The sequence below is a fragment of the Pseudophryne corroboree genome, unplaced genomic scaffold, assembly GCF_028390025.1.
Source record: "Pseudophryne corroboree isolate aPseCor3 unplaced genomic scaffold, aPseCor3.hap2 scaffold_370, whole genome shotgun sequence".
Lineage (NCBI taxonomy): Eukaryota > Metazoa > Chordata > Amphibia > Anura > Myobatrachidae > Pseudophryne > Pseudophryne corroboree.
In genome coordinates this window covers 577,307-599,631 of record NW_026970022.1, presented here as the reverse complement: position 1 = coordinate 599,631, position 22,325 = coordinate 577,307, and the positions used below count along the sequence as shown (strand labels likewise).

Genomic DNA, 22,325 nt, shown 5'->3' with positions numbered 1-22,325 from the left:
TCAGTTATAAAGGGAAGTATCTGGAAATTGTCCCTAGTTAAAAAAAAAAAAAAAAATTTGATCAACTCCATTTATTTAGTATGATATCCCAGGTGATAGGATGCCGGCAGTCAGAACAACATACTTTATTAAATAACACATCTCAAACTACCATACCCAGGATTCAAACCTATAACCTGTTGAATTCTAATCAAACACCCTACCTATTGAGCTATTTGATCCTGCATAAAAATTGTGAACATTATATGAAGCTATTGGTACTTTGCAAAAAAAAAGAATCAGCATTACAACGCAGCAGATCCATGCAGTTTGCAGCCACACACTACATGTATCTGCTCAGCCACAATGCTGATTATTTCTTCACAAAGTACAAGGTGAGCTCCAAACAGAATTCTCTAGCTTAGAATTATACCTTTCTTTGCCAAACCTAGAAGTCGGGCCCCCCACCCTGGGATCCCCCAGAGGGAGGCCTGCACCGTCATGCGGCAGGCTTGTCCGTTTTGGAAGCAGGCTGATGGGCAGCCCAGGATTGCTTCAGTCTGGGCTTGGCAGGTCTGGAAACATGAGCTTGCTTTGGGTATGCCTGACCTTGGGTACGCTTTACCTGGAGGATGAAAGGGCCAAGAAAAGTACTTTTAGCCTTCTGCGTGGTAGGAGTCATACTAGGTAGGCAAGCTGTTTTAGCAGTAGCCAGATCAGCTACAATCTTATTGAGGTCTTCTCCAAAAGGAGATTCAACTGAGGCAGCACAAGGGAACTCTCATCTGGGGACAACAACTGCAGGGAGAACACATATTTTCAGATGAACATGGTAGGGCAGAAGGCTGCCTAATACTGAAGCACCCCCAAACAACAAATCAAATGCAACTTACTTGACAGAGATGTGCCTGAGCAACGGCCCTCCCCAGCCCTATCCCAAATCATACTTATTTTGCATAGGAGATACCATGGTCATGAAGATTGTTCTCCCAGGGTTAGGTTCATTCATTGCATTCTGGGTATGCTGACCCCTGTGATTTCCCCAAATGTGGGAAACTCGACTGCATTATTTGTGGTAGTGGGGGACTGTATTTGTGCTTTCCTCTGGTCAGCTCTGGTAAAATTCAGATTTCTTTGTCTCAGATCTTCCTCTAGCCTTGTTCTTCTTTCGAGAGTTCCCTTGTGCTGCCTCAGTTGGATCTCCTTCACTTGACAGGGGGGTGCCCGAGCAGCGACCCTCCCCAGCTCTAGCCCAACTCCTACTTACCTGCCAGGTGAGATACTATGATCATGAAGTTGCTTCTCCCAGGGCACGGCTCACCCATTGCACTCTGGGTGTGCTGCCCCTGCGATTTCCCCAAATGTGGGAAACTTGACTGCATAATTTGAGTTTTCCCTGGTCGGCTCTCATGTAATTCAGATCTCTTTGTCTCAGGTCTCTCTCCAGCCTAGTTTGCTGTCTGGTTCCACTTCTTTTTTCTTGAGCCCCTCCCTTCTATACCCTTGTGCACTATCCTGACTTCTCCTCCCGTCTGCTTACTTTGTGCCTCCCAATGCACAATGCAAACTACGGGTAGTGCTGCAGGGCCCACACCCTTTTACTTGCTTTACAGAGCAGCTCTGGAGCTGTTACAGTGCCCAGCTGCTGCAAGAAATCAGCTTGAATGCTTCAGGGGCTGGGGAATGGCCAACATGAGCCCCACACCGAAGGAGGGTGGGGGTGCTTAATGCGAACTAGGGGTCATCCAAGCACCACAAAAGGCCTCCATGCCCTGCACGCTCCTTTTCTCTTTTCATATGCAGACAAGGGTTGAAGCCAACTTTGACCCACTGCTTGGATGACATCACCATATTCAAATCCATCTGCTGCAGGCCATCCCCCAGGAATGCTTGCACTAGTTGTTGCATTTGGTTTGTTGTTTGGGGGTGCTTCAGTATTAGGCAGCCTTCTGCCACCCCATGTTCATCTGAAAATATGTGTTCTCCCTGCAGTTGTTGTCCCCAGATGAGAGTTCCCTTGTGCTGCCTCAGTTGAATCTCCTTTACTTGACAGAGATGTGCCTGAGCAGCGGCCCTCCCCAGCCCTATCCCAAATCATACTTATTTTGCATAGGAGATACTATTGTCATGAAGATTGTTTTCCCAGGGTGAGGTTCATTCATTGCATTCTGTGTATGCTGACCCCTGTGATTTCCCCAAATGTGGGAAACTCGACTGCATTATTTGTGGTAGTGGTGGACTGTGTTTGTGCTTTCCTCTGGTCAGCTCTGGTAAAGTCAGATTTCTTTGTCTCAGATCTTCCTCTAGCCTTGTTTTTCTTTTGAGAGTTCCCTTGTGCTGCCTCAGTTGGATCTCCTTCACTTGAAAGGTAGTGCCCGAGCAGCGACCCTCCCCAGCTCTAGCCCAACTCCTACTAACCTGCCAGGTGAGATACTATGATCATGAAGGTGCTTCTCCCAGGGCAAGGCTCACCCATTGCACTCTGGGTGTGCTGCCCCTTGCGATTTCCCCAAATGTGGGAAACTTGACTGCATAATTTGTGTTTCCCCTGGACGGCTCTCGTATAATTCAGATCTCTTTGTCTCAGGTCTCTCTCCAGCCTAGTATGCTGTCTGTTTCCACTTCTCTTTTCTTGAGCCCCTCCCTTCTATAACCTTGTGCACTATCCTGACTTCTCCTCCCGTCTGCTTACTTTGTGCCTTCCAATGCACAATGCAAACTACAGGTAGTGCTGCAGGGCCCACACCCTTTTACTTGCCTTACAGAGCAGCTCTGGAGCTGTTACAGTACCCAGCTGCTGCAAGAAATCAGCTTGAATGCTTCAGGGGCTGGGGCATGGCCAACATGAGCCCCACACCGAAGGAGGGTGGGGGTGTTTAATGCGAACTAGGGGTCATCCAAGCGTCGCAAAAGGCCGCCATGCCCTGCATATCCCTTTTCTCTTTTCATAAGCAGACGAGGGTTGAAGCAAACTTTGACCCACTGCTTGGATGACATCACTTGCTGCCTTTCCAATGAAGCAAGTTTAATTTAGTAATAGGTGAAAAACCATCCCTACAAAGGTGTTAATCAGATACTTGGCTTTGTGGACACTTTTCAGAGAACAAATTAGTTAGCATAAAAATAAAGCCAGAAAATGAAGAGCTGTTTAATCACTCAATTGGATTTTTCTGCAAGCGTATTTCTTTTTCTCTGCAACCCACTGCTAAGTTGTGCTTCCTAGCTGTTCTTTTATAAAATCACTTAATCAAATCTAACTCTGATTACATCAGAGAAGGCCAGGTACCCTACACCATAAGAGGGGGTTTGAAATTTTGACTTGTCTACTTAAAGATCACCAAAATCTGATGACAAGGTCAATAACATCCCTGGGTGGGATTGAACCACCAACCCTTTGGTTAATAACCAAACACACTAACCGATTGCACCACCGAGACACTTTGCAAAAGTACATACTGACAAAGGTTAATAAGCATTCATCTAGAACGTTTCCTAGAAAACTTTAAAAAGTCAATAATCTGGAGAGTTTTTGTAAAATGTTTCTTCCATCAACCAATGAAGAAACGCATTGGTACTTTCCCATGATGAGTGAGTGCTTCAGGATCTCTTGCACTTACATGTGCAGCAGAGTACTGCAATGGAAGCATGCTGGGCCCCTTAACCCAGAGGTAGGCAGATTGAAACTATCCTCTGCTATATGCATTTTTTTTTTTGTTAATTAAAGTAATCCAAAACTGGGATTGATATTTTTGCTCTTTTATTTTTACTTAAAGTACAATAACTTTTACCATTTTAATTTGTTTTAATAGTATATTGACAGTATTGTTTTCTTTCAAAAATCCACTTAATTTTCTTTACCCTATTATTAAAATGGTAATTGACAAAAACAAACTACATTGTCACCAGAAGAGCAATACAAAATGTACAAGTGATATATTAAAATCATCTTTCCAGCTTGAATTTCAATGATGCATTGGGGCAACGATTTTGTGAGAAACATCTTCACCCTTAAATAAAGATTTTCTTAATTCCTTACCTGTGTGCTAATTAGATATCACCTTGTTTTCACATTAAACAGACTTCCACATGAGAAAGCAGCAAGGATGCAGTGGCGTTAATGTTTCCTGGTGTCAACCTGTATTATTTCAGTAGATATTGAAATGAGGATGCATCTTGCTGCCTTTCCAATGAAGCAAGTTTAATTTAGTAATAGGTGAAAAACCATCCCTACAAAGATGTTAATCAGATACTTGGCTTTGTGGACACTTTTCAGAGAACAAATTTGTTAGCATAAAAATAAAGCCAGAAAATGAAGAGCTGTTTAATCACTCAATTTGATTTTTTTGCCAGCATATTTCTTTTTCTCTGCAAACCACTGCTAAATTGTGCTTCCTAGCTGTTTTTATAAAATCACTGAATCAAATCTAACTCTGATTACATCAGAGAAGGCCAGGTACCCTACACCATAACAGGGGTTTTTGAAATTTTGACTTGTCTACTTAAAGATCACCAAAATCTGATAACAAGGTCAATTACATCCCTGGGTGGGATTGAACCACCAACCTTTTGGTTAATAGCTGTACACACTAACTGATTGCGCCACAGCGACACTTTGCAAAAGTACATACTGACAAAGGCTAATAAGCATTCATCTAGAACGTTTCCTAGAAAAACTTTAAATAGTCAATAATCTGGAGAGTTTTTGTAAGATGTTTCTTCCATCAACCAATGAAGAAACACATTGGTACTTTCCCATGATGAGTGAGTGCTTCAGGATCTCTTGCAATTACATGTGCAGCAGAGTACTGTAATGGAAGCATGCTGGGTCCATAGCCCAGAGGTAGGCAGATTGAAACTATCCTCTGCTATATGCGTTTTTTTTTTGTTAATTAAAGTAATCCAAAACTGGGATTGATAATTTTGCTCTTTTATTTTTACTTAAAGTACAATAACTTTTACCATTTTCATTTGTTTTAATAGTATATTGACAGTATTGTTTTCTTTCAAAAATCCACTTAATTTTCTTTACCCGATTATTAAAATGGTAATTGACAAAAACAAACTACATTGTCACCAGAAGAGCAATACAAAATGTACAAGTGATATATTAAAATCATCTTTCCAGCTTGAATTTCAATGATGCATTGGGGCAACGATTTTGTGAGAAACATCTTCACCCTTAAATAAAGATTTTCTTAATTCCTTACCTGTGTGCTAATTAGATATCACCTTGTTTTCACATTAAACAGACTTCCACATGAGAAAGCACAAAGGATGCAGTGGCGTTAATGTTTCCTGGTGTCAACCTGTATTATTTCAGTAGATATTGAAATGAGGATGCATCTTGCTGCCTTTCCAATGAAGCAAGTTTAATTTAGTAATAGGTTAAAAACCATCCCTACAAATGTGTTAATCAGAAACTTGGCTTTGTGGACACTTTTCAGAGAACAAATTTGTTAGCATAAAAATAAAGCCAGAAAATGAAAAGCTGTTTAATCACTCAATTGGATTTTTTTGCCAGCATATTTCTTTTTCTCTGCAACCCACTGCTAAATTGTGCTTCCTAGCTGTTTTTATAAAATCACTGAATCAAATCTAACTCTGATTACATCAGAGAAGGCCAGGTACCCTACACCATAAGAGGGGGTTTGAAATTTTCACTTGTCTACATAAAGATCACCAAAATCTGATAACAAGGTCAATTACGTCCCTGGGTGGGATTGAACCACCAACCTTTTGGTTAATAGCCTTACACAGTAACTGATTGCGCCACAGCAACACTTTGTAAAAGTCCATACTGACAAAGGCTAATAAGCATTCATCTAGAACGATTCCTAGAAACATTTTAAAAAGTCAATAATGTGGAGAGTTTTTGTAAGATGTTTCTTCCATCAACCAATGAAGAAACACATTGGTACTTTCCCATGATGAGTGAGTGCTTCAGGATCTCTTGCACTTACATGTGCAGCAGAGTACTGTAATGGAAGCATGCTGGGTCCATAACCCAGAGGTAGGCAGATTGAAACTATCCTTTGCTATATGCATTTTTTTTTTGTTCATTAAAGTAATCCAAAACTGGGATTGATATTTTAGCTTTTATTTTTACTTAAAGTACAATAACTTTTACCATTTTAATTTGTTTTAGTGCAAATGGCATATCAGCAGTCAGCACTAACTGGTGACATGCCATTTGTACAAGTAAGCCATGTGTGACTAATATATAAACATGCTTTATTAAATAACACCTCAAACTATCATACCCAGGATTCAAACCTATAACCTGTTGAATTCTAATCAAACACCCTACCCATGGAGCTACTTGATCCTGCATCTTTTCTAACCTCCAAAAACAGATTCAGTTGCATTTTCCAGCGTGTTTTGTTTGCGCCTTTGCAAATGTCTTACATCGACAAACTTATTTAGTACTATTTTGCAAATAGGGTTACATTGTCGCAACATTGTGCTCCCTAATTGCTTGATTTTTTAAATGCAACAATTAATAAAGACACCTGATAATTGCTCTGTGGAGTCTTATTTTGTGTTTTGTGTTTAGTCTTTAGATCTGAATTTGAATGTACTTGTGAACTAACTTAATTTCCTACTTCTAAATTCATTCCTAAATTCACTACTTACATGAATCCTGTAGTTGGGCATTTTGGGACTTCGATTGTGGGCATTGTTTTGTGTCCAGACCAGCAGCAGGTGGTGTGCATTTGCTGGAAAGGCATCGAAGACCTCCGATATGCTGCATCTCCTGATGTGTGTCTCCCTCAAGTGGCTGTCAGCAAATGCCTGCTAGACACCCCATTCCAAGCTGATTGTGACATCATGGAACATGCATCATAGAACAGGCATGCTAAAACATGGGTCTTCAACCTGCGACCCTCCAGCTGCTGTGGAACTACACATCCCAGCATGCCCTGCCTCAGTTTTAGCATACCTTAATAGCAAAACTGTGGCAGGGCATGCTGGGATGTGTAGTTTCACAGCAGCTGGAGGGCCACAGGATGAAGACCCATGTGCTAGAGCCAAGCCGCAGGTACATTGAATGCTAGCAAGCTGAATATTTAAATCCTTTTTGTTCCGCAGCATTCCAATGCGGAAGATTCCATGGAACCAGAGATCCTTCCATTGAGAAGGACATGCTGCCTGGATGACTACACTGTGCAAATTAAATCACGGAGCCAGTTGGCTTGTGGGTGGCTCTGGTGACTGGGTGGTTGGGTGGGTGGTGTGTCGGAAGTGGAGCGCATGCAAATGATTGTGTATCATCCAGCTAGTGAGAGAGAAAACTCATGCAGGAGTGTTCCTGCTTGTCAGTGGGTTATGCACCTTGCCAGACGTTAAATCTACATAGAGCAGCTGGAGGGGACAAGAGCAGGTTTGCAAAATATAGATAGAAGAGCATATATGCTGGCGCATTCTCCATGATTGTGTCAGCTTATGTTTTGGTGCACTGCACTTTCCTCCACTAAGTTTTAGCCATTTTTGTTAAGCTCAAGTGTAGTTGCTTCTCGGCCTTTTGGCTGTGATCTTGTATCGTGGTTGAAGGGTCTGCTGGAGGGAGGGATTGTTTTCTTCATTGGCGAAAGACCAAAGATATTCCAGGATGGAAGGCTTGGGAACACTATCTGTTTTTCAGTTGTGGAAGAGCACAGAGGTCGGATTGGACTACATTCTATAGTAAAGGATATCTTTCTATTTATTGACCCTCCCCTTATATGTGTCTGTGTTACAATAAAGCTTCGGTTTTGTGAATCCCTCACCCTCTTACACTCCACACCCATAGCCTTATTAACTGTTGTATTATTGTATACTTTAAATGTATAGTGCAGTTCATGATTTATAGTGTAGACTGGCCTGTGCTGTAGTTCTTGAACTGTACTATACCGTCAGCATTTGTATTGTGTTTTGGCTGTGCTGCAACACTGTATTTATGTGTGCAATGTTTATGTATGTTTTTTTTTTATGTCAATAAAGACTGCTTTTTCAAGCCAATATCTGAAAACAATCAATGTTTATCTTTGATGGCAATAAAAGTGGTATGATATTTGATGCTTTTGAAAGGCAATATCTGATATGTCCCCTATCTGGGAACCATATATTAAATGGCTTTTCAGAAAAGGGAGATGGGAGAAGAGCTTTCATTACTTGTAGGACCGATGCACATAAAGAAGCAAAAAAACATACATAAACATTACACACATAAGTACCGCGTTGCGGCACAGCCAAAACACAATAGAAATGCTGATGGTATAGTACAGTTCAAGAACTACAGCACAGGCCAGCCTACACTATAAATCATGAACTGCACTATACATTTAAACTGTACAATAATACAACAGTTAATAAGGCTATGGGTGTGGAGTGTAAGAGGGTGAGGGAATCACAAGCCCGAAGCTTTATTGAAAGACTGACACATATAAGGGGAGGTTTAATAAATAGAAAGACATCCTTTACTATAGAATGTAGTCCAATCCGACCTCTGTGCTCTTCCACAACTGAAAAACAGATAGTGTTCCCAAGCCTTCCATCCTGGAATATCTTTGGTCTTTCGCCAATGAAGAAAGCAATCCCTCCCTCCAGCAGACCCTTCAACCACAATACAAGATCACAGCCAAAAGGCCGAGAAGCAACTACACTTGAGCTTAACAAAAATGGCTAAAACTTAGTGGAGGAAAGTGCAGTGCACCAAAACATAAGCTGACACAATCATGGAGAATGCGCCAGCATATATGCTCTTCTATCTATATTTTGCAAACATGCTCTTGTCCCCTCCAGCTGCTCTATGTAGATTTAACGTCTGGCAAGGTGCATAACCCACTGACAAGCAGGCACACTCCTGCATGAGTTTTCACTCTCACTAGCTGGATGATACACAATCATTTGCATGTGCTCCACCTCCGACACACCACCCACCCAACCACCCAGTCACCAGAGCCACCCACAAACCAACTGGCTCCGTGATTTAATTTGCACAGTGTAGTCATCCAGGCAGCATGTCCTTCTCAATGGAAGGATCTCTGGTTCCATGGAATCTTCCGCATTGGAATGCTGCGGAACAAAAAGGATTTAAATATTCAGCTTGCTAGCATTCAATGTACCTGCGGCTTGGCTCTAGCACATGGGTCTTCATCCTGTGGCCCTCCAGCTGCTGTGAAACTACACATCCCAGCACGCCCTGCCACAGTTTTGCTATAAGGTATGCTAAAACTGAGGCAGGGCATGCTGGGATGTGTAGTTCCACAGCAGCTGGAGGGTCGCAGGTTGAAGACCCATGTTTTAGCATGCCTGTTCTATGATGCATGTTCCGTGATGTCACAATCAGCTTGGAATGAGGTGTCTAGCAGGCATTTGCTGACAGCCACTTGAGGGAGACACACATCAGGAGATGCAGCATATCGGAGGTCTTTGATGCCTTTCCAGCAAATGCACACCACCTGCTGCTGGTCTGGACACAAAACAATGCCCACAATCGAAGTCCCAAAATGCCCAACTACAGGATTCATGTAAGTAGTGAATTTAGGAATGAATTTAGAAGTAGGAAATTAAGTTAGTTCACAAGTACATTCAAATTCAGATCTAAAGTCTAGGTAGGCCTCACGTCCTGGCAGCCGCCAGCATTTAAAAATGCCTTGATTAGAGGTACGGAATTAAATGTAGATAAGAAGTAGACACAAAATAAGACTCCGCAGAGCAGTTATCAGGTGTTTTTATCAATTGTTGCATTTAAAAAATCAAGCAATTAGGGAACACAATGTTGCAACAATGTAACCCTATTTGCAAAATAGTACTAAATAAGTTTGTCGATGTAAGACATTTGCAAAGGCGCATCCAAAACACGCTGGAAAATGCAACTGAATCTGTTTTTGGAGGCTAGAATAGGAAATGTGCATCGGTCCTACAAGTACTGAAAGCTCTTCTCCCATCTCCCTTTTCTGAAAAGCCATTTAATATATGGTTCCCAGATAGGGGACATATCAGATATTGCCTTTCAAAAGCAGCAAATATCATACCACTTCTATTGCCATCAAAGATAAACATTGATTGTTTTCAGATATTGGATTGAAAAAGCAGTCTTTATTGACATAAAGAAGCAAAAAAACATACATAAACATTACACACATAAGTACTGTGTTGCAGCACAGCCAAAACACAATACAAATGCTGTCGGTATAGTACAGTTCAAGAACTACAGCACAGGTCAGCCTACACTATAAATCATGAACTGCACTATACATTTAAACAATACAATAGTTAATAAGGCTATGGGTGTGGAGTGTAAGAGGGTGACGGAATCACAAGCCCAAAGCTTTATTGAAAGACAGACACATATAAAGGGAGGATTAATAAATACAAAGATACCCTTTACTATAGAATGTAGTCCAATCCGGTCTTTCAACTCTTCCACAACTGAAAAACGGATAGTGTTCCCAAGCCTTCCATCCTGGAATATCTTCAGTCTCTCGCCAATGAAGAAAACAATCCCTCCAGCAGACTCTTCAACCACAATACAATATCACAGCCAAAAGAGCGAGAAGCAACTACACTTGCGTTTAAACAAAATGGCTAAAACTTAGTGGAGGAAAGTGCAGTGCACCAAAACATAAGCTGACACAATCATGGAGAATGCGCCAGCATATATGCTCTTCTGTCTATATTTTCCAAACCTGCTCTTGTCCCCTCCAGTTGCTCCATGTAGATTTGACGTCTGGCAAGGTGCATAACTCACTGACAAGCAGGCACACTCCTGCATGAGTTTTCTCTCTCACTAGCTGGATGATACACATTCATTTGCATGTGCTCCACCTCCGACACACCGCCCACCCAACCACCCAGTCACCAGAGCCACCCACAAGCCAACTGGCTCCGTGATTTAATTTGCACAGTGCAGTCATCCAGGCAGCATGTCCTTCTCAATGGAATAATCTCTGGTTCCATGGAATCTTCCGCATTGGAATGCTGCGGAACAAAAAGGATTTAAACATTCAGCTTGCTAGCATTCAATGTACCTGCGGTTTGGTTCTAGCACATGGGTCTTCATCCTGTGGCCCTCCAGCTGCTGTGAAACTACACATCCCAGCATGCCCTGCCACAGTTTTGCTATTAAGGTATGCTAAAACTGAGGCAGGGCATGCTGGGATATGTAGTTCCACAGCAGCTGGAGGGTCGCAGGTTGAAGACCCATGTTCTAGCATGCCTGTTCTATGATGCATGTTCCGTGATGTCACAATCAGCTTGGAATGGGGTGTCTAGCATGCATTTGCTGACAGCCACTTGAGGCAGACACACATCAGGAGATGCAGCATATCGGAGGTCTTCGATGCCTTTCCAGCAAATGCACACCACCAGCTGCTGGTCTGGACACAAAACAATGCCCACAATTGAAGGCTCAAAATGCCCAACTACAGGATTAATGTAAGTAGTGAATTTAGGAATGAGTTTAGAAGTAGGAAATTAAGTTAGTTCACAAGTACATTCAAATTCAGATCTAAAGACTAGGTAGGCCTCACGTCCTGGCAGCACCCAGCATTTAAAAATGCCTTGATTATAGGTAGGGAATTAAATGTAGATAAGAAGTAGACACAAAAGAAGACTCCACAGAGCAATTATCAGGTGTCTTTATCAATTTTTGCATTTAAAAAATCAAGCAATTAGGGAACACAATGTTGCGACAATGTAACCCTATTTGCAAAATAGTACTAAATAAGTTTGTCGATGTAAGACATTTGCAAAGGCGCAAACAAAACACGCTGGAAAATGCAACTGAATCTGTTTTTGGAGGTTAGAATAGATGCAGGATCAAGTAGCTCAATGGGTAGGGTGTTTGATTAGAATTTAACAGGTTATAGGTTTGAATCCTGGGTATGATAGTTTGAGGTGTTATTTAATAAAGTATGTTTATATATTAGTCACACATGGCTTACTTGTACAAATGGCATGTCACCAGTTAGTGCTGACTGCTGATATGCCATTTACACAAACATGCCATGTGTGACTGTATATGCATTTAAGGAGGGCACCCCTGCAATACCACAAACCATTGAGTGTCAAGTATACTAGATATATCTTCATATCTCATGTGCTTTCTCTGAGACCAATCTTGTTATGCCCCTTCCCCACAAGGCATGCGCCTTTTGTCCATATTGCAAAAATGGGGGGGAGGGCATATAATTCTCTGTCACAGGGCACCAAAAAGTCTAGTTATGGCTCTGGTATGCATTATGTAATCTGGCAGACCATCTCTCCAACACTGGCTGGTTGGAATAGAAATCCGGTTATCTATGTGAGCAAATGACCATCAACGATTTACTCTCAAACACTAAAAAATGGACAAAAATGGTCCCCTAAACAAATTGGTTAAATTTTGGGTTTAACCAATTTGTGTAATGACCATTTTTGACCACTTTTCTAGTGTTTGGGAGCAAATGGTTAATTGACATTTGCTCCTATACATTACCAGATTTTCATTCCATCCATCCAGACTGGATAGATAGCCTGACAGATAATTGTGTAGTGTACGCCCAGGATAACTGTTAGTCATGCTTTATTTTATGGCGGCACATAAATGGGTGGACAGATCCAGGGCAAGCACTGCCCACTCATGCATAGTTGTCAACTGATGTGAAGTTCCAGGGGGCAATCTCAGTTATAAAGAGAAGTATCTGGAAATTGTCCCTAGTTAAAAAAAAAAAAAAAATTTTTCTCAACTCCATTTATTTAGTATGATATCCCAGGTGATAGGATGCCGGCAGTCAGAACAACATACTTTATTAAATAACACATCTCAAACTACCATACCCAGGATTCAAACCTATAACCTGTTGAATTCTAATCAAACACCCTACCTATTGAGCTATTTGATCCTGCATAAAAATTGTGAACATTATATGAAGCTATTGGTACTTTGCAAAAAAAAAGAATCAGCATTACAACGCAGCAGATCCATGCAGTTTGCAGCCACACACTACATGTATCTGCTCAGCCACAATGCTGATTATTTCTTCACAAAGTACAAGGTGAGCTCCAAACAGAATTCTCTAGCTTAGAATTATACCTTTCTTTGCCAAACCTAGAAGTCGGGCCCCCCACCCTGGGATCCCCCAGAGGGAGGCCTGCACCGTCATGCGGCAGGCTTGTCCGTTTTGGAAGCAGGCTGATGGGCAGCCCAGGATTGCTTCAGTCTGGGCTTGGCAGGTCTGGAAACATGAGCTTGCTTTGGGTATGCCTGACCTTGGGTACGCTTTACCTGGAGGATGAAAGGGCCAAGAAAAGTACTTTTAGCCTTCTGCGTGGTAGGAGTCATACTAGGTAGGCAAGCTGTTTTAGCAGTAGCCAGATCAGCTACAATCTTATTGAGGTCTTCTCCAAAAGGAGATTCAACTGAGGCAGCACAAGGGAACTCTCATCTGGGGACAACAACTGCAGGGAGAACACATATTTTCAGATGAACATGGTAGGGCAGAAGGCTGCCTAATACTGAAGCACCCCCAAACAACAAATCAAATGCAACTTACTTGACAGAGATGTGCCTGAGCAACGGCCCTCCCCAGCCCTATCCCAAATCATACTTATTTTGCATAGGAGATACCATGGTCATGAAGATTGTTCTCCCAGGGTTAGGTTCATTCATTGCATTCTGGGTATGCTGACCCCTGTGATTTCCCCAAATGTGGGAAACTCGACTGCATTATTTGTGGTAGTGGGGGACTGTGTTTGTGCTTTCCTCTGGTCAGCTCTGGTAAAAGTCAGATTTCTTTGTCTCAGATCTTCCTCTAGCCTTTGTCTTCTTTCGAGAGTTCCCTTGTGCTGCCTCAGTTGGATCTCCTTCACTTGACAGGGGGGTGCCCGAGCAGCGACCCTCCCCAGCTCTAGCCCAACTCCTACTTACCTGCCAGGTGAGATACTATGATCATGAAGTTGCTTCTCCCAGGGCAAGGCTCACCCATTGCACTCTGGGTGTGCTGCCCCTGCGATTTCCCCAAATGTGGGAAACTTGACTGCATAATTTGAGTTTTCCCTGGTCGGCTCTCATGTAATTCAGATCTCTTTGTCTCAGGTCTCTCTCCAGCCTAGTTTGCTGTCTGGTTCCACTTCTTTTTTCTTGAGCCCCTCCCTTCTATACCCTTGTGCACTATCCTGACTTCTCCTCCCGTCTGCTTACTTTGTGCCTCCCAATGCACAATGCAAACTACGGGTAGTGCTGCAGGGCCCACACCCTTTTACTTGCTTTACAGAGCAGCTCTGGAGCTGTTACAGTGCCCAGCTGCTGCAAGAAATCAGCTTGAATGCTTCAGGGGCTGGGGAATGGCCAACATGAGCCCCACACCGAAGGAGGGTGGGGGTGCTTAATGCGAACTAGGGGTCATCCAAGCACCACAAAAGGCCTCCATGCCCTGCACGCTCCTTTTCTCTTTTCATATGCAGACGAGGGTTGAAGCCAACTTTGACCCACTGCTTGGATGACATCACCATATTCAAATCCATCTGCTGCAGGCCATCCCCCAGGAATGCTTGCACTAGTTGTTGCATTTGGTTTGTTGTTTGGGGGTGCTTCAGTATTAGGCAGCCTTCTGCCACCCCATGTTCATCTGAAAATATGTGTTCTCCCTGCAGTTGTTGTCCCCAGATGAGAGTTCCCTTGTGCTGCCTCAGTTGAATCTCCTTTACTTGACAGAGATGTGCCTGAGCAACGGCCCTCCCCAGCCCTATCCCAAATCATACTTATTTTGCATAGGAGATACTATTGTCATGAAGATTGTTCTCCCAGGGTGAGGTTCATTCATTGCATTCTGGGTATGCTGACCCCTGTGATTTCCCCAAATGTGGGAAACTCGACTGCATTATTTGTGGTAGTGGTGGACTGTGTTTGTGCTTTCCTCTGGTCAGCTCTGGTAAAAGTCAGATTTCTTTGTCTCAGATCTTCCTCTAGCCTTGTTCTTCTTTTGAGAGTTCCCTTGTGCTGCCTCAGTTGGATCTCCTTCACTTGAAAGGTAGTGCCCGAGCAGCGACCCTCCCCAGCTCTAGCCCAACTCCTACTAACCTGCCAGGTGAGATACTATGATCATGAAGGTGCTTCTCCCAGGGCAAGGCTCACCCATTGCACTCTGGGTGTGCTGCCCCTTGCGATTTCCCCAAATGTGGGAAACTTGACTGCATAATTTGTGTTTCCCCTGGACGGCTCTCGTATAATTCAGATCTCTTTGTCTCAGGTCTCTCTCCAGCCTAGTATGCTGTCTGTTTCCACTTCTCTTTTCTTGAGCCCATCCCTTCTATAACCTTGTGCACTATCCTGACTTCTCCTCCCGTCTGCTTACTTTGTGCCTTCCAATGCACAATGCAAACTACAGGTAGTGCTGCAGGGCCCACACCCTTTTACTTGCCTTACAGAGCAGCTCTGGAGCTGTTACAGTACCCAGCTGCTGCAAGAAATCAGCTTGAATGCTTTAGGGGCTGGGGCATGGCCAACATGAGCCCCACACCGAAGGAGGGTGGGGGTGTTTAATGCGAACTAGGGGTCATCCAAGCGTCGCAAAAGGCCGCCATGCCCTGCATATCCCTTTTCTCTTTTCATAAGCAGACGAGGGATGAAGCCAACTTTGACCCACTGCTTGGATGACATCACTTGCTGCCTTTCCAATGAAGCAAGTTTAATTTAGTAATAGGTGAAAAACCATCCCTACAAAGGTGTTAATCAGATACTTGGCTTTGTGGACTCTTTTCAGAGAACAAATTTGTTAGCATAAAAATAAAGCCAGAAAATGAAGAGCTGTTTAATCACTCAATTGGATTTTTCTGCCAGCATATTTCTTTTTCTCTGCAACCCACTGCTAAATTGTGCTTCCTAGCTGTTTTTTTTCATAAAATCACTTAATCAAATCTAACTGATTACATCAGAGTAGGCCAGGTACCCTACACCATAAGAGAGGGTTTGAAATTTTGACTTGTCTACTTAAATATCACCAAAATCTGATCACAAGGTCAATTACGTCCCTGGGTGGGATTGAACCACCAACTTTTTGGTTAATAGCCGTACACACTAACTGATTGCGCTACAGCGACACTTTGTGAAAGTACATACTGACAAAGGCTAATAAGCATTCATCTAGAACGTTTCCTAGAAAAACTTTAAATAGTCAATAATCTGGAGAGTTTTTGTAAGATGTTTCTTCCATCAACCAATGAAGAAACACATTGGTACTTTCCCATGATGAGTGAGTGCTTCAGGATCTCTTGCACTTACATGTGCAGCAGAGTACTGTAATGGAAGCATGCTGGGTCCATAACCCAGAGGTAGGCAGATTGAAATTATCCTCTGCTATATGCATTTTTTTTGTTAATTAAAGTAATCCAAAACTGGGATTGATATTTTTGCTCTTTTTATTTTACTTAAAGTACAATAACTTTTACCTTTTTAATTTGTTTTAATAGTATATAGACAGTATTGTTTTCTTTCAAAAATCCACTTAATTTTCTTTACCCGATTATTAAAATGGTAATTGACAAAAACAAACTACATTGTCACCAGAAGAGCAATACAAAATGTACAAGTGATATATTAAAATCATCTTTCCAGCTTGAATTTCAATGATGCATTGGGGCAATGATTTTGTGAGAAACATCTTACCCTTAAATAAAGATTTTCTTAATTCCTTACCTGTGTGCTAATTAGATATCACCTTGTTTTCACATTAAACAGACTTCCACATGAGAAAGCAGCAAGGATGCAGTGGCGTTAATGTTTCCTGGTGTCAACCTGTATTATTTCAGTAGATATTGAAATGAGGATGCATCTTGCTGCCTTTCCAATGAAGCAAGTTTAATTTAGTAATAGGTGAAAAACCATCCCTACAAAGATGTTAATCCGATACTTGGCTTTGTGGACACTTTTCAGAGAACAAATTAGTTAGCATAAAAATAAAGCCAGAAAATGAAGAGCTGTTTAATCACTCAATTGGATTTTTCTGCCAGCATATTTCATTTTCTCTGCAAACCACTGCTAAATTGTGCTTCCTAGCTGTTTTTTGATAAAATCACTTAATCAAATCTAACTCTGATTACATCAGAGTAGGCCAGGTACCCTACACCATAAGAGGGGGTTTGAAATTTTGACTTGTCTACTTAAAGATCACCAAAATCTGATGACAAGGTCAATAACATCCCTGGGTGGGATTGAACCACCAACCCTTTGGTTAATAACCAAACACACTAACCGATTACACCACAGAGACACTTTGCAAAAGTACATACTGACAAAGGCTAATAAGCATTCATCTAGAACGTTTCCTAGAAAACTTTAAAAAGTCAATAATCTGGAGAGTTTTTGTAAGATGTTTCTTCCATCAACCAATGAAGAAACGCATTGGTACTTTCCCATGATGAGTGAGTGCTTCAGGATCTCTTGCACTTACATGTGCAGCAGAGTACTGCAATGGAAGCATGCTGGGCCCCTTAACCCAGAGGTAGGCAGATTGAAACTATCCTCTGCTATATGCATTTTTTTTTTGTTAATTAAAGTAATCCAAAACTGGGATTGATATTTTTGCTCTTTTATTTTTACTTAAAGTACAATAACTTTTACCATTTTAATTTGTTTTAATAGTATATTGACAGTATTGTTTTCTTTCAAAAATCCACTTAATTTTCTTTACCCTATTATTAAAATGGTAATTGACAAAAACAAACTACATTGTCACCAGAAGAGCAATACAAAATGTACAAGTGATATATTAAAATCATCTTTCCAGCTTGAATTTCAATGATGCATTGGGGCAATGATTTTGTGAGAAACATCTTCACCCTTAAATAAAGATTTTCTTAATTCCTTACCTGTGTGCTAATTAGATATCACCTTGTTTTCACATTAAACAGACTTCCACATGAGAAAGCAGCAAGGATGCAGTGGCGTTAATGTTTCCTGGTGTCAACCTGTATTATTTCAGTAGATATTGAAATGAGGATGCATCTTGCTGCCTTTCCAATGAAGCAAGTTTAATTTAGTAATAGGTGAAAAACCATCCCTACAAAGATGTTAATCAGATACTTGGCTTTGTGGACACTTTTCAGAGAACAAATTTGTTAGCATAAAAATAAAGCCAGAAAATGAAGAGCTGTTTAATCACTCAATTGGATTTTTTTGCCAGCATATTTCTTTTTCTCTGCAAACCACTGCTAAATTGTGCTTCCTAGCTGTTTTTATAAAATCACTGAATCAAATCTAACTCTGATTACATCAGAGAAGGCCAGGTACCCTACACCATAACAGGGGTTTTTGAAATTTTGACTTGTCTACTTAAAGATCACCAAAATCTGATAACAAGGTCAATTACATCCCTGGGTGGGATTGAACCACCAACCTTTTGGTTAATAGCCGTACACACTAACTGATTGCGCCACAGCGACACTTTGCAAAAGTACATACTGACAAAGGCTAATAAGCATTCATCTAGAACGTTTCCTAGAAAAACTTTAAATAGTCAATAATCTGGAGAGTTTTTGTAAGATGTTTCTTCCATCAACCAATGAAGAAACACATTGGTACTTTCCCATGATGAGTGAGTACTTCAGGATCTCTTGCAATTACATGTGCAGCAGAGTACTGTAATGGAAGCATGCTGGGTCCATATCCCAGAGGTAGGCAGATTGAAACTATCCTCTGCTATATGCTTTTTTTTTTGTTAATTAAAGTAATCCAAAACTGGGATTGATATTTTTGCTCTTTTATTTTTACTTAAAGTACAATAACTTTTACCATTTTCATTTGTTTTAATAGTATATTGACAGTATTGTTTTCTTTCAAAAATCCACTTAATTTTCTTTACCCGATTATTAAAATGGTAATTGACAAAAACAAACTACATTGTCACCAGAAGAGCAATACAAAATGTACAAGTGATATATTAAAATCATCTTTCCAGCTTGAATTTCAATGATGCATTGGGGCAACGATTTTGTGAGAAACATCTTCACCCTTAAATAAAGATTTTCTTAATTCCTTACCTGTGTGCTAATTAGATATCACCTTGTTTTCACATTAAACAGACTTCCACATGAGAAAGCAGCAAGGATGCAGTGGCGTTAATGTTTCCTGGTGTCAACCTGTATTATTTCAGTAGATATTCAAATGAGGATGCATCTTGCTGCCTTTCCAATGAAGCAAGTTTAATTTAGTAATAGGTGAAAAACCATCCCTACAAAGGTGTTAATCAGAAACTTGGCTTTGTGGACACTTTTCAGAGAACAAATTTGTTAGCATAAAAATAAAGCCAGAAAATGAAGAGCTGTTTAATCACTCAATTGGATTTTTTTGCCAGCATATTTCTTTTTCTCTGCAACCCACTGCTAAATTGTGCTTCCTAGCTGTTTTTATAAAATCACTGAATCAAATCTAACTCTGATTACATCAGAGAAGGCCAGGTACCCTACACCATAAGAGGGGGTTTGAAATTTTGACTTGTCTACATAAAGATCACCAAAATCTGATATCAAGGTCAATTACGTCCCTGGGTGGGATTGAACCACCAACCTTTTGGTTAATAGCCTTACACAGTAACTGATTGCGCCACAGCAACACTTTGCAAAAGTCCTTACTGACAAAGGCTAATAAGCATTCATCTAGAACGATTCCTAGAAACATTTTAAAAAGTCAATAATGTGGAGAGTTTTTGTAAGATGTTTCTTCCATCAACCAATGAAGAAACACATTGGTACTTTCCCATGATGAGTGAGTGCTTCAGGATCTCTTGCACTTACATGTGCAGCAGAGTACTGTAATGGAAGCATGCTGGGTCCATAACCCAGAGGTAGGCAGATTGAAACTATCCTCTGCTATATGCATTTTTTTTTGTTAATTAAAGTAATCCAAAACTGGGATTGATATTTTTGCTCTTTTATTTTTACTTAAAGTACAATAACTTTTACCATTTTAATTTGTTTTAATAGTATATTGACAGTATTGTTTTCTTTCAAAAATCCAATTAATTTTCTTTACCCGATTATTAAAATGGTAATTGACAAAAGCAAACTACATTGTCACCAGAAGAGCAATACAAAATGTACAAGTGATATATTAAAATCATCTTTCCAGCTTGAATTTCAATGATGCATTGGGGCAACGATTTTGTGAGAAACATCTTCACCCTTAAATAAAGATTTTCTTAATTCCTTACCTGTGTGCTAATTAGATATCACCTTGTTTTCACATTAAACAGACTTCCACATGAGAAAGCAGCAAGGATGCAGTGGCGTTAATGTTTCCTGGTGTCAACCTGTATTATTTCAGTAGATATTGAAATGAGGATGCATCTTGCTGCCTTTCCAATGAAGCAAGTTTAATTTAGTAATAGGTGAAAAACCATCCCTACAAAGATGTTAATCAGATACTTGGCTTTGTGGACACTTTTCAGAGAACAAATTTGTTAGCATAAAAATAAAGCCAGAAAATGAAGAGCTATTTAATCACTCAATTGGATTTTTTTGCCAGCATATTTCTTTTTCTCTGCAAACCACTGCTAAATTGTGCTTCCTAGCTGTTTTTATAAAATCACTGAATCAAATCTAACTCTGATTACATCAGAGAAGGCCAGGTACCCTACACCATAACAGGGGTTTTTGAAATTTTGACTTGTCTACTTAAAGATCACCAAAATCTGATAACAAGGTCAATTACATCCCTGGGTGGGATTGAACCACCAACCTTTTGGTTAATAGCCGTACACACTAACTGATTGCGCCACAGCGACACTTTGCAAAAGTACATACTGACAAAGGCTAATAAGCATTCATCTAGAACGTTTCCTAGAAAAACTTTAAATAGTCAATAATCTGGAGAGTTTTTGTAAGATGTTTCTTCCATCAACCAATGAAGAAACACATTGGTACTTTCCCATGATGAGTAAGTACTTCAGGATCTCTTGCAATTACATGTGCAGCAGAGTACTGTAATGGAAGCATGCTGGGTCCATAGCCCAGAGGTAGGCAGATTGAAACTATCCTCTGCTATATGCGTTTTTTTTTGTTAATTAAAGTAATCCAAAACTGGGATTGATATTTTTGCTCTTTTATTTTTACTTAAAGTACAATAACTTTTACCATTTTCATTTGTTTTAATAGTATATTGACAGTATTGTTTTCTTTCAAAAATCCACTTAATTTTCTTTACCCGATTATTAAAATGGTAATTGACAAAAACAAACTACATTGTCACCAGAAGAGCAATACAAAATGTACAAGTGTTATATTAAAATCATCTTTCCAGCTTGAATTTCAATGATGCATTGGGGCAACGATTTTGTGAGAAACATCTTCACCCTTAAATAAAGATTTTCTTAATTCCTTACCTGTGTGCTAATTAGATATCACCTTGTTTTCACATTAAACAGACTTCCACATGAGAAAGCAGCAAGGATGCAGTGGCGTTAATGTTTCCTGGTGTCAACCTGTATTATTTCAGTAGATATTCAAATGAGGATGCATCTTGCTGCCTTTCCAATGAAGCAAGTTTAATTTAGTAATAGGTGAAAAACCATCCCTACAAAGGTGTTAATCAGAAACTTGGCTTTGTGGACACTTTTCAGAGAACAAATTTGTTAGCATAAAAATAAAGCCAGAAAATGAAGAGCTGTTTAATCACTCAATTGGATTTTTTTGCCAGCATATTTCTTTTTCTCTGCAAACCACTGCTAAATTGTGCTTCCTAGCTGTTTTTATAAAATCACTGAATCAAATCTAACTCTGATTACATCAGAGAAGGCCAGGTACCCTACACCATAAGAGGGGGTTTGAAATTTTGACTTGTCTACATAAAGATCACCAAAATCTGATAACAAGGTCAATTACGTCCCTGGGTGGGATTGAACCACCAACCTTTTGGTTAATAGTCTTACACAGTAACTGATTGCGCCACAGCAACACTTTGCGAAAGTCCATACTGACAAAGGCTAATAAGCATTCATCTAGAACGATTCCTAGAAACATTTTAAAAAGTCAATAATGTGGAGAGTTTTTGTAAGATGTTTCTTCCATCAACCAATGAAGAAACACATTGGTACTTTCCCATGATGAGTGAGTGCTTCAGGATCTCTTGCACTTACATGTGCAGCAGAGTACTGTAATGGAAGCATGCTGGGTCCATAACCCAGAGGTAGGCAGATTGAAACTATCCTCTGCTATATGCATTTTTTTTGTTAATTAAAGTAATCCAAAACTGGGATTGATATTTTTGCTCTTTTATTTTTACTTAAAGTACAATAACTTTTACCATTTTAATTTGTTTTAATAGTATATTGACAGTATTGTTTTCTTTCAAAAATCCAATTAATTTTCTTTACCCGATTATTAAAATGGTA

The 22,325-nt window shown here is 40.4% G+C and overlaps 8 non-coding genes across 8 annotated transcripts; all 8 read left to right on the top strand.

Annotated features, from left to right (window-relative positions):
• The first annotated feature begins 922 nt into the window (after nucleotides 1-922).
• LOC135021658 (U1 spliceosomal RNA) lies at nucleotides 923-1,086 on the top strand. The gene has a single exon (XR_010218880.1). It is a non-coding gene; the product is annotated as a U1 spliceosomal RNA (small nuclear RNA).
• A 152-nt stretch (nucleotides 1,087-1,238) lies between these two features.
• LOC135021548 (U1 spliceosomal RNA) lies at nucleotides 1,239-1,401 on the top strand. The gene has a single exon (XR_010218781.1). It is a non-coding gene; the product is annotated as a U1 spliceosomal RNA (small nuclear RNA).
• A 674-nt stretch (nucleotides 1,402-2,075) lies between these two features.
• On the top strand, nucleotides 2,076-2,239 carry LOC135021422 (U1 spliceosomal RNA). The gene has a single exon (XR_010218673.1). It is a non-coding gene; the product is annotated as a U1 spliceosomal RNA (small nuclear RNA).
• Nucleotides 2,240-2,389: 150 nt separating this feature from the next.
• LOC135021470 (U1 spliceosomal RNA) lies at nucleotides 2,390-2,553 on the top strand. The gene has a single exon (XR_010218720.1). It is a non-coding gene; the product is annotated as a U1 spliceosomal RNA (small nuclear RNA).
• A 10,993-nt stretch (nucleotides 2,554-13,546) lies between these two features.
• On the top strand, nucleotides 13,547-13,710 carry LOC135021375 (U1 spliceosomal RNA). Its single transcript, XR_010218628.1, has one exon. It is a non-coding gene; the product is annotated as a U1 spliceosomal RNA (small nuclear RNA).
• Nucleotides 13,711-13,862: 152 nt separating this feature from the next.
• Nucleotides 13,863-14,025, top strand: LOC135021531 (U1 spliceosomal RNA). The gene has a single exon (XR_010218768.1). It is a non-coding gene; the product is annotated as a U1 spliceosomal RNA (small nuclear RNA).
• A 674-nt stretch (nucleotides 14,026-14,699) lies between these two features.
• Nucleotides 14,700-14,863, top strand: LOC135021406 (U1 spliceosomal RNA). The gene has a single exon (XR_010218658.1). It is a non-coding gene; the product is annotated as a U1 spliceosomal RNA (small nuclear RNA).
• Nucleotides 14,864-15,014: 151 nt separating this feature from the next.
• On the top strand, nucleotides 15,015-15,178 carry LOC135021469 (U1 spliceosomal RNA). The gene has a single exon (XR_010218719.1). It is a non-coding gene; the product is annotated as a U1 spliceosomal RNA (small nuclear RNA).
• The last annotated feature ends 7,147 nt before the right edge of the window (nucleotides 15,179-22,325 follow it).